Genomic DNA, 12,975 nt, shown 5'->3' with positions numbered 1-12,975 from the left:
TCTGGTCTGGGGCTCACTGCCTTATACTGCCGTATCTACCTGTCTGGTCTGGCGCTAACTGCCTAATACTGCCGTATCTACCTGTCTGGTCTGGGGCTCACTGCCTAATACTGCCGTATCTGCCTGTCTGGTCTGACCCTCACTGCCTAATACTGCCGTATCTACCTGTCTGGTCTGGGGCTCACTGCCTAATACTGCCGTATCTACCTGTCTGGTCTGGAGCTCACTGCCTAATACTGCCGTATCTACCTGTCTGGTCTGGGGCCCACTGCCTAATACTGCCGTATCTACCCTGATAGGGGTCTTTTTGGGGCCTAGGTTTTTAAACTGCCATCCTGTCTGCCGCTGCAGTGCCACTCTTACATGAGCCACGTGTTTGTGCCGCACACTTCTGTGGCTTAGCATAGTTATCCAGCTACCTCGTTGCAACCTTTTGCCCTAAAAACAATATTGTGAGGTGTGAGGTGTTCAGAATAGACTGGAAATGAGTGGAAATGAATGTTATTGAGGTTAATATAGCGTAGGAGCAAAAAAATCAGAACCCAAAAAATCCAAACACAAAACACTTAGGAGGTGTTTTGCCAAAACCCATTAGAACCCAAAACCTCAAGGTAATCAGAACCCAAAACCCAAAACCCGAAAAGTGGCCGGTGCACATCCCTAATGGTGGCCCTCTCACTGCATTTGATTTGCCCTCAGTTTAGGGCATATTAGGATGGATATTTACTTTTCAGAATGCACAGAAATTATCAACAATTTAAATTATCTGTAGAGGTGACAGGAAGTGGAGCTTATGGTGAGCTACAGGGCTTGTTGGGCCACATTTAATGGTCCAGGGGGGCACACGCTGCACCCATTTTTTCTATACTTTACCTCCACAGAGTCCCGCATTGACAGCAGCAGAGCTGCAAATTCGCAGTTAGGAAATCACCTGAGACCTTAACCTCTTTTACTGGACTCTAGCACACCGCTGGAGGCTACTAGCACTTATACCCATATTGCAGGCTAGATAGGACGGGGCCCTGACAGAGACTGCACACAGGCCACCTCCTCTCATAATATGCCCCATGTCACATTTTGTATCTGTCTCTATAAGACAGGGTTGCCGACCCTCCCGGAATTTCCGGGAGTCTCCCGAAAATCGGGTACCCCCTCCCGGTCCCCCGGAAAGGTGGGCAACCCTCTCGGATTCAGGGGGGACCCCCGCTGACCCCCGGATCGCGGCATTAAAATGCCGCAATCCTCGGGTCTCAGAGGAGGGGGCGGAGCTAAAACGGCACAATCGCGTCATTTTAGCCCCGCCCCCTCCACGGAGATATGTGAATTCGCTGCTTTAACAGCATGGGGGCGGGGCTTAGTGATGTCACTTGTAAGCCCCGCCCCCTGAGCGGCTGCTGAAACTCTCCTCTCCGGGCTTCTCCCGGAGAGGAGAATCTTAAAGTCGGCAACCCTGCTATAAGACCAGCCCTCTTTATGCAGTACCATGTACTGTACTGTACAGTTCTGCAGGTCCAAAGCTTCCAGCTGTGTGTGCTAAATACTGTACATGACGATCTCCTAGCATGACTGAAAATAGACACTGTTTAGGTTGCAATCTCAAGGGAAGACCATGAGTACTCTGTACTGAATAAAACACATTGACCTTGAATATAAATTCTACAATGTGTTTTGATGGAACTGGCCTTCGTAAACCCAATCTATTGATGGAAAATTATATGAAAACTGTGAACTTTACCTTTTCTACTTTTGTGATAATATTTTGTAGGCATTTGACAATAACTCACACAGAACAAATAACACCACTGTGATTTATTTATTATACCATGAGGAAAATACCATATTTTTTCTATAAAAAAACTTATTTCACTTTCCAACAAAAGCTAGATTAGCTAAAAGTGTTGCTGTTATATGAAATCACATGTATTTTTGGTTCGTCTTGTAACATTCACAGATGTGAATATTCTGTATGTGTGTATATATGTATATATACAGTGCAGATTTTTGTAGTACAGTATAATAAAACACATTCATCTTATTAATAAGCCTGGTGGTTAAAGCAGGAAGCTCAGGCCAAAGCAGCAGCCTATCCTTAAAAAGTGGATTATAGTATACAGGCTATATCAGTGGTTCACAAAATGGTGTGCTGTGGTCCCCTGGGGTACCTTATGACCCTTGCAGGCATGCCCAAGGTTGGGGGTCCAGGACCAAATAAAACTATTTATGGTCCATGTAATAGTCAAATCCAATGATTGTGGCTGCCAGTCATAACATACTGTATGTGGATAAACAGAAGCTAATCTAGTCCCTCACTACATTATTAAATCTAAAGCCCTATATTGGGCTGTCAGATTCACTAGTAAAAAAAAAAAAAGGTTAAAAGAAAAATAAATATTTAAATTTTAGAAGTAAATATTTGAAAAACAAATAAAGGATTTTCATTGGTTTTCCCCATTTCATGAAGAGCACAGGTATTGTGGTACAAGTACTGCCACTTCCCCCTACACTTCCAGATTTTGTAGACCTCAGTTCGTAACTGGGATATACTGAGCATTTAATAGCAAAATGATGCAGATTTGTATCATGTAAAAAGAACAGATAAATATAATTAAAAATATATTTTCCAACATTTGTTTTATTTTGTAATACATCCAATCATTTCATTAGACCTAACTTTTTTATTATTATTATTATCATTATTATTATTAATAATAATAATATTACAATTATTAATAATTATAATATTTATTTAATATTATTTGAACAAAAATATATTAAGGCTTTCATCAAGAGTCATATCCTTTCTTTACCCTACTGCATAGTATTTTTAGTGTAATACATAAATATCATCATCAGTCATTGAGGCTTTGTTGTGTGCATGCTTTGTTCTAATTGACTTAACCATAAAACCTGTATCTATATGTTTAATAAAATTGTGTAGATAAAGTAGATTTTTTAATTCAATATAAAGTGCATCAGAAACAGAGATTCTGATTAGACTTCCTATATTTTCTATCACCAGTAGAGACCCTGTGGTGAGGTCATTGTTTGCATACATACTACGCACTCAAATCAACAACATTGATCCAGGTCAAGTATTAAGATGCAAAATGGATTAAACAAAAGTAATACTTCTTGTAACAAGAAGGCAAAGAAACTTCAAACAATTGGATTTGTTTTCATTAGGACAAAATAAATGGATTATCTAGAGAATTACAAAGAGAGGTACAGGAATTAAATCCTCTGGAAATCGTCAGATAATATTTTTGCTGGGATAGGGTTTTGTACTCAAGAACAAATGGGACATGAAATGGGAGGGGGTGAATGCTGGGAAGGTAGAGACTGGTGCAAGGACATAGGTGCGCATATAGAGGCAGCTTGTCCATTTATGGCCACGTGCAGCTGCCTCTTTAATGTAATAGACATAGGCAGTGTATGACTGATATCTGATTTCCCACTAGGCACGTGAGGTCGAGGACCATGGTTGGGGCACCTACACCTCTTGCTGGGGCTGCCAAAGCATAATTTATTTAACATTATAGGAGGAGGAGGGATTAGGTGTGCGAGGCTAGAGCTGCATTCTACTACTGACCACCACCTTCGTGAACAGCCTGCTGATGCCTGTCATTGCAGGGTGATTCTGCAGCTATGCCGAACTACAAAGCCTGGAAAGCGTGTTCAAGAGATGCAGGTAATGGGTTTTGACCAGAGGAGGTGATATAGAATGAATCCCTGCCTGGTGGCACTGGCACCCTTATTGTAATTTAAATAATTCATGTACAGTAGTTAAATAGCAGGACACATCTTTATTAAATTAATAGCTGAGGTACCAAGCATTGCTCAGGTTTGGTTGAGCAATTAGCATGACTTAAACTTTATCCTCTTGTTCAAAGCTTGAAAGCTGTTCCAACAGACCCAGGAGGTGGCTGCCTAGTGTCATTTGTGCTAATGGGGTATCATTTGTAGCCATAATCCCTAGACTTTCTCTGAGCAGCAATCTTATTTTCAATATTTTTTTTTGAGGGACAATGCCTTTGACTTATTCTGTATTTGTAGCATTTTGCATTTTCTTTTGGTAGTTTCGGAAGTTTGTAAATTGTTTATTATTTTTTACATTTTGTATTTTGGGGGGGGGGGGGATCTTTTGCATTTTGTAAATTTTTTTTGGTAGAAGTCACACCAGGAACCTAAGAACTTAGTTAGTCATCCCAGACAATTTGTCAGCCGTCTGTGACGTTGCCATCATACTCCATCTAGTGGAAGGACCAGAACACGCTCCCCGGGTCAAAGATCAGCCTGGGGTACACCAACATGACATCGGACAGAGGTCCTGGTCACTCCAATAGGTATCCCAGACCATTTGCCATCCCTCTCTGAAGCATCCCTCTCTGAATTTCTCATCCAAATTCAGCACCAGGGCCAGCACTACCAGCTCAGCAGAGGATGCAGGGCAGGGAGTTGCCTGGCAGTAGAGGCGCTCTCCCTACTCCACAACCCCTGCTGTCCTTTGTTGCTGCCGGCTGCTGCTGCACCTGTCATACTGCATGACAGGCAGCAGTGGCAGCAGCACAGAGCTCCCTCCCTGCTCCTAAACACCTCGGTCGGTGCCAAGGCAGGGACCGAAAAATGGGTGCGGCTAATACAGGAGGGGTGGTGCTGCATGGATCCTCCATCCATACAGCCCCACCACTCCTGTCATTAGCTACACCCATTTTTTGGTCCCTGCCAGAGCTATAAGGAAGCAAGACTGATGAAAAAAGAAGCAGGAGAGGATGAGCTGCCAGCCTGAAGTGCCCTGATGTGGGCATATGTATAGGCAGCACTACTAGTGTCTGCAGCTGGTGTGGGCATATGTATAGGCAGCGCTACTAGTGTTGGCAACTGGTGTGGGCATATGTATAGGCAGCACTACTGCGGTTTTTAAAGGAAAGTGTCTGTCTCCTATGTCTCAGTTTTAATGTGTGTATATATCTATATATATATATATATATATATATATATTTATATATATATTGCGGTCGTATTGCTACATGTGGGGGGGGGGCAGGGGGTGTCTGCAGCCGTATATCCTGCATGTTAGGGAGTGGGGTTTGCGGCGCCGTTCACCTGCCCAGTGGAAGGAGGGTGCGGCAGCCCCACAGCTCACCTGCCGCTGACCGGCTCCAGGTTACAGGGGAGGGGGGTAGGGAGTTTCCGGCGCCGCTCACCAGGCTCCACTGAGAGGGGCAGTGGCTGCTCCCAGGTACCGCCCTCAACTTGCCGGCACTCCGTGCAAATGCCTAAAGCTGCCTAGTGGTGGCGCCGGCCCTGTGTGTATCTGTGCAATGTTTAAGTGTGTGTTACAGTATGTGTTTATTTGTGTAATGTTTAAGTCAGAGGCGCTGGAACGTTTTTAGGTTGGGGGGGGCAAGATATAATCTCATTTTGGCGCCCCCTAAATTGCTATATGTTACCCCCGGGCACTATACACACTGGCAGCGGCATATATGCATGGGCATTATACACAGGGCAGCGGCATATATGCGTGGGCATTATACACAAGGCAGCGGCATTTACGCATGGGCATTATACACAGGGCAGCGGCATATACACGTGGGCATTATACACCGGGCAGCGGCATATACATGTGGCCAGAGACACCAGGACTGACATTAATCCAGGGGTTGTCATTTACTCGTAAAAAGTGGAAAAAGTGGCAGTGTCACCCCCAAACAGATTTATGTGATTATGTCTGATTATGATAATCAGACATAATTACATAAACCTGTTTGGGTGTGAATCCAGGGGTAAATGACAACCCCTGGATGTGTCAGTCACTGGGGAAGGGAGGGTGAGAGAAGCAGCATTGGCGGGCGCACATCTTCCCTGCCACCCGCCCGGCTATATTACTGATTAATCAGCTGCCCACCCGCCCGCCAGGCTATATAACTGATTTATTATCAGCCGCCCGCCCGCCCCTATATTTCTTTTGTATTATCCAGTGGTGTAGCTAGGTGCCACAGTGCCCGGAGCAAGGGCATGTTTCGCGCCCCCCCCCCCCCCCAATTTGTAGTAGGTGAGGCTCCTGCTCCGTGAAAAGTGGGCACGGCCCAACATTATACCACACACCGTAATGCCCATTGCACATTTTAGCAAACTTTGTAATACCAATTACACATAAAGCCACATGCCATAATGACAATTACACATAAGGCCACACATGATGCCAATTGCATACTATAGAACACACCGTAATGCCCGTCGCATACTAACACACCGCAATGCCCATCGCACACTATTTAACAAATCGTAATGTCCATTACACATTTAACACATAAGTGCCACTTACCTACATGCTCGGTGCCAGGGGCTTCATGCTCGATGCCATGGGCTTCATGCTCGATGCCAAGGGGGACTGAAATTGCTCGTTGCCAAGGGGGACTGAAATTTGCTCGCAGGGCGGGAAGGTGTGAGTAAATGATAGTGCAGAGCAGGGAGGGTGGGAGTGATAGTGCACAGCAGGGTGGGTGGGTGAGCGAGGATAGAGTGCACAGCAGGGTGGGTGGGTGGGTGAGGATAGAGTGCACAGCAGGGTGGGTGGGTGGGTGAGGATAGAGTGCACAGCAGGGTGGGTGGGTGAGGATAGTGCACAGCAGGGTGGGTGGGTGAGGATAGTGCACAGCAGGGTGGGTGAGGATAGTGCACAGCAGGGTGAGTGAGGATAGTACACAGCAGGGTGGGTGGGTGAGGATAGTGCATGGGTGGGTGGGTGTTGGAGGATAGTGCACAGCAGGGTGGGTGGGTGAGCGAGGATAGTGCACAGCAGGGTGGGTGGGTGGGTGGGCGAGGATAGTGCAGAGATTAGTGCACCCCACCCCACCCACAGTCGGCAAAGCAGCAGCGGTGCTTTCCGCGCACCCCCTCCCCCCTGTCGCCGGGGTTGCCGGCTCCCGGCTCCCTGCTGTGCACAGTGCTGCTATTCAAAAGTCACTCACATCTCCCGCTGGACCGCGCTAGCCAATAGGCGCTTGCGGTCCAGCAGGCAATCAACTGGTGGCTACTGGACCGCGAGCGCCTATTGGCTAGCGCGGTCCAGCGGGAGATGTGAGTGACTTTTAAATATACCACGTCTCCTGGGGGCAGCGGGCAGCCGGCGGGGGAGCCGCACTGACTTGGGCACCTGAGCGGGCGTGATGGCTACGCCTCTGGTATCATCATCCGCCCGCCCGCCCTCCTATATTACATACCAGGCGCCGTGGATGGCTGCTGCTGCTGCCGCCGGGGAGATGTGTAGAAGACGCGCCCGCCAATCACAGTGTATGTGAAGGGGATGCGCCGGCAGTGATTGGCTGGCGCGTCTTATGCACATCTCCCCGGCGGCAGCAGCAGCAGCCATCCCCGGCGCCTGGTATGAAATATAGGCGGCCGGGCGGATGATACTGGCGCCTCAGTAATTTTGGGGGGGGGGGCAAGCTGCCCCCTCGCCCCCCCCGTTCCGGCGCCACTGGTTTAAGTGTGTGTTATGTGTTTGTGTATCTGTGCAATGTTTAAGTGTGTGTGTTCCGTGTGTTGTACTGTTTTTGTGTGTGTTGTAGTGAATGTGGATGTGTGTTGTACTGTGAGTGATGTGTTGTGTTTATCTGTCCAAAGTGTAAGTGTGTGAGGTGTGCTACATATATATATATATATATATATATACATATAAATGTTTAAGTGTGGGTGTTCTGTGTGTTTGTGTGTGCTGTACTGTTTTTGGGTGTGTGTTGTACTGCATGTGGTGTGTTATGTATGTGTGTGTGTTGTGCTGTGTGTATCTATCCAATGTGTGCGAAGTGCGCTACGTATATATGTGTATGGTGTGCTGTGTGTGCATATGTTATGTACTGTTTGTGTGTTTGTGTGTGTACGTGTGTGATGTGTGGTATATGTATATCCCCAATTATTCCTAATTGTTTAAAGCCTCCACCATAATGTTAGAATGTGTTTGCATCCATACATAGGGGCAGATTTATTAAGCTCCGTGAAGTGATAATGTGGCTGGTACTTTATCACCAGCCAATCAGCTCCTAACTGTGAAGTTACAGGCTTGGTTTGAAAAATGACAGGTAGGAGCTGATTGGCCGGTGATAAAGACAAGACACTTTATCACATCACGAGCTTAATAAATCTAACCCTCATTTATAGAAATGAAATCAGGTGTGGAAACTTAGTCATCAGTTTCCTAGATCATCAATCTTGTTTCCAGATCATCAAGCAAGGTAAATTGAACCATGGTGTTTTTTAAATTTGTAAGTGAAATTTCCCATTGGTCAGCATTCCAACTGTACTGTGATGTAAAATATTGATTAATAAACAATCCAGTGCCTTCCGATAATTGCCGACAGACGTGTCGACACTGATATAGTGTATGCAGGAATGACGGCACTCGAATAAAAGGACACCAGGCCAATTTTGAAAGTCAATTGGCTTCTTTATCAAGGTGCAAGAAATGAATGAAAAACAAACAAACACTTACCAAAATACCCTTGAGGACCGTTCGTAGCTCCCGCCGCGGCCCGGGTGGGCGTCCAATGATGATGTCACCAGCCGGCGTTGTCAGAGGAGGCACGAAGAGAACCCGTTACACGTGACCTAAAATAACCAATAATACAAGAACAATTGTAACCACGTATAGATATAATATATTTATAATAGCTATTTAGGAGTACTTGTGCGATATTGTAATGGCAGTAGTAAGATGATAATAGGAATGTTATGTTCTGGTATTCATGGACATGTTCTGTAGTCCTAAAAGTCTAATTGGTATATAATGCCATTTGACTGATCAGCGATTCTCTAACTATACTCTGTTTTTAATCTTACTAGATGTATCTAAATATTGTCATCACTAATTACTTTACTATCGCTACAAGGATGTGACACTCCAGCTGCTATGGCATACACAGCCCAGCATGCCCTGCTACAGTTATACTGTTAGGAAATGCTAAGTGGTAAGGCATGCAAGTATGTATAGTTCTGCAGCAGCTGGAGTGTCACTCGTTGCCTTCTCTGGAACTAATTACTTCATTACACATTTTAACATGATCATTTGATATTTGTCATATGTCAGCATGAGCAATACGTCTATTTTCTATATTTTCTATATTGCTTGTCTGTGTATTTACTTGATGGAAACACACTTAAAAGCCTTTTATTATTGTCACAATGAAAACTGTTTATTGTGATTGATTAAATATCTGCCTCGCGGTATTAATTCATTATTGACTAATTAGGATTTTGATACCATCAAGGATTTATATATCTATCTAGAGAATTGTATTCACAGCATAATAGTTATTCATTTTCATGCACACCTTTCCTGACTGCTTACCCATTGTGCTGAATTGAATTCCCCCATAGAAGTGCAGAGTGAATATAAGATAAAGTACTTTATTTAGCGCAAAATGCCATTTACGTTTATAGCAATAGCATAAAGTGTACTTGCCTACCTTCCCAGAAGCTGTGATAGCACGCTCCTGATTTTTGGGGTAGCCCCCTACAACCTTGGAAGAGTAGGTGACTACCGAATCCTGGTTGCTTCCTAGTGAAGTGGGCAGCATTGTATGCGACTCACCAGTAATCGTGGGAAGGGGGTGGGGCTAAATGACTAGATCACAGACCCACGAATTGCAGGTGTTTCCCTATGCCCTGCAAAGTCTCCTCTCTGGGCTAATCCGGAGAGTAGATTTCACGGTAAGTAAGTATAGTATGAAGTTTTGCACAACTTGTGTAAGTGATGGTGAATTTTGGGCTGGACATCATGCTATTTGCATGCTCTATAGCAGTGCTACTCACACTTATTGCTCGTGATACACCAACAGCACAGGTTTTAAGGATACACATGCTTGAGCAAAGATGGGTAACTCAAATTGACTGAGGTACTGGTTAAGTCACATGTGATTACCTGTGCAGGTGTTTAAATTTTATTTATTTATTAAGTAGTTTCAAATAATGTGAAATAAATTCCAAAATTCAGTGGGAATGATGGTTACCTGAAACTCTATCTTTCCTTGGATAAAATTCCTATATTAAAGATTTTTCTCTATTATACAAATAAAGATCTATAAACCATGACTTAAGCTCGGTACACATTGGGCAATATATTATTACTGATATGAATGATATCGTTAATGATATCCCTTATAGCAAAAATGTGGCAAGGCATGCTGGGATTTGTAGTTTCACAACATCTGGAGGGCCTCAGTTTGAAGACCCATGTCGTTAATGATAATTTGTGCAAATCACTCAGTGGGTACCCTCTATATGGTTAATAATGCACGCTCCCGCACTTCGTAAGCACCCCTTCCTGCATTTGTACATGCTGCTCAATCTGACAATAACTTCAGTGACTGTGTCGGAGCTGGGGGATGTATTGTTCTCCTGTGGCATTGCTGATATAGTTAGCAATATCAGTGGTGTATACCCAGATTTAGAATAGTTTTCTGAGCATACGATACCTGCTGTCAACTGTGCACAGACCCTAATTATAACCCTTTATGTAATCTCTTTCACTCTGCTATCACTACAATTATGCAGTTGTACTGTATATCCCAATCAATACAATCGGCCCCAAAGTGACTAAAATGAAACCATTTTGTTTCATTTCAGCACTAAGGATGTGCCCACTGGTTTCTCAGTAAGCACGTACAATCTGGCAGACTAAAAGGACTCTGTTAATAAATTTATTTCTAATGACCTTTTCCCTAGGGTGACTTGATGCGGGTATTGATGTTAAGACATACAGTACACTCCCTCCTCCTTATTTGCTAATCCCTTCTCATTGCTCCCTGGAGGGGTCATTGGATCCATTACAGTAGGTCACATAGTGCTCCTCCTAGAACCTTCTTTCATTAGGCCCCCGGCCTCTCTTTCTTAACACCCCCCCCCCCCCTCCCACACACACACACACACACAATTATTAATAAGACATCCTTATTTTGCTAAAGCCTCCTTATGGGACAGGATTAAGAGGGAAGAGTCAGGGACAGCTCATTTACAAGCTCTTAGAAGATGAGAACAAAGTGTATCCACCATGCCATAATTTATTTATGGGACAGTAAAATGTTCCAAAGTGCCCAAAGTGCCACACAAACGGGAGAGAGCTGTGCAGCCATGAATATAGACAGTTACATAGCTACATAGTATAAAACACACACTTTAATAATGGTTCATACATAACTTTGAGATTTTTATTTATAAAAATTATTGTTTTATTTTTTAAGAAGGCCTACTGTTGACATAAAAACTAGGCGATATATATGCATGCCAGTGTAGGGACTTGCAGACATTTGAGGTTCCTTCGAAATTGGGTTGCAAACTTTACTGTTTTAATCAAAATATATACACAATGTCCATGCTTTTATTTGCTAAAGCTGGGTACATACTGGCCAATGGGTTGGGTACAGGATGCTAATGGTTAGAATACCAATAGCAGCATCCTGATTGTTAGAATCTCAACACTTTGTGGAAGATAACCAAACCCTACCCCTTAACCTCTCCCAAACTATCCATAACCAGAGTCTAACCTTAACCCTCACTCCCACAGCCTAACTGTAACCTTCCTTACCTGCAGCCAAACCCTAACCCCCCTCGTCTCGCAGCCTAACCATAACCAGGGCCATCTTAACAGCAGTGTGGGCCCCTGGGCAAAGCAATGCACTGGGGCCCTTACCCATGGGGGTGCTATCAGCTGCAGCTTTGATGTCCCATGGGTGGCAGGAGGTGCTCTATCTTCCACTCAACATGTAGGACCTGGAGCAGTAACTTCTGCTAATTACTCCTTTACTGCACAGGTGGTGGGAGGGAGAACACTAACGTGTGGAAGGGGGCACTAAGCTGAATGAAGGGTCCCTTGTAAATGACTTCCAGGGAGGTAGGGGGTGTTTTATACGTAGTGGAGGGTTGGATAATGGAGTGGGCTTAATATTCGTCATTTTCCGGTGGAAGTGCAGCTTATTTGACTGCAGATATCGCCATTATCTGAAAATAGATTTCTTAGTCTTCAATAGTATAAAAACCTAGAGTCCCAACTTTCAGGAGGTGCTGGGAACTTGGGGATCAGAGATCAGGACTGAGCCAGAGCAATCCATTGACAAAAATATAAAACTGTACACCAGACGTTTGGAGCTGGAGCAGGGACCGGCTGCTGGAAGGATGATATCTCTGGTTGTGGGCATGATAGAGACAAGCCGCTAGTGTCGACAGAAACTTTTGGAATTTACTCTTAGAAACACTCTACGTCAGAGAGAACCTGAGAAATATGACTGGGAATTGCAATTAACAGGTCAGATGTGGACTGCTGCTTTGAAGTTGGATATCTCCAGTTCCCCAGGGCCGATTTTCAAAATTCGGTAGTGTGGCGAGCGCAGCTAGCCACCGAGCCCGAAGCGTGGCGAGGGGACGCGGATACCTTCACAGGTAAACGCGTCCCTTCGCGGGCTTCACAGGTATCCGCGTCCCCTCGCGGGGCTCGCTGCGCTTGCCACGCTTCGGACTCGGTGGCTCGCTGCACTCGCCACACTATTCTATTCTCAACTCCACGCCGACGTGGATAGTGGGGGTATGAAAAGGTCGGAGGACGCGTACCGCCGCCCCTCGCGGGCTCACTGCGCTCGCCACGCTTCGGGTTCGCGTTGATCGTGGGGTGGAGTAAACTACTTTTGGGGGGACATTTCACTGTTCAGCTGTGTTTTTTGGGTTTCTGGCCCATTTACCAGTGTTCCCTATGATGATTTGGGTAAATTGAGCCATTTCACATTGATTCCTATGGGAAATCGGGGGGCATCGCGGGTAAATTCATGCATTAACATTGTTCCCTATGGGGAAATCACGGGCATCGCGTCGTACCATCGCACCCGATTTTTTAGTGCATGCGATGGCCGCGATGCCCCCGATTTTTCCTCACGATGCCCACGATCATGATCGTTGTGGCAGTGCTAGGAAACAAGTACCCAAAATTCT

General features: G+C 45.1%; 1 protein-coding gene across 1 annotated transcript in view; it reads right to left on the bottom strand.

Annotated features, from left to right (window-relative positions):
- Positions 1-12,975, bottom strand: part of CNTN2 (contactin 2) — an 87,075-nt gene that overhangs the window by 43,752 nt on the left and 30,348 nt on the right. The window contains exon 2 of the mRNA XM_083172923.1: positions 8,492-8,607. The gene's annotated coding sequence lies outside the window, so the exon portion shown is untranslated. The remainder of the gene's footprint in view (positions 1-8,491; positions 8,608-12,975) is intronic.

The sequence above is a fragment of the Crinia signifera genome, chromosome 2 (assembly GCF_055691185.1).
Source record: "Crinia signifera chromosome 2, ASM5569118v1, whole genome shotgun sequence".
In the NCBI taxonomy this organism is placed as follows: Eukaryota; Metazoa; Chordata; class Amphibia; order Anura; family Myobatrachidae; genus Crinia; species Crinia signifera.
This window is presented reverse-complemented; position numbering and strand designations above follow the sequence as displayed.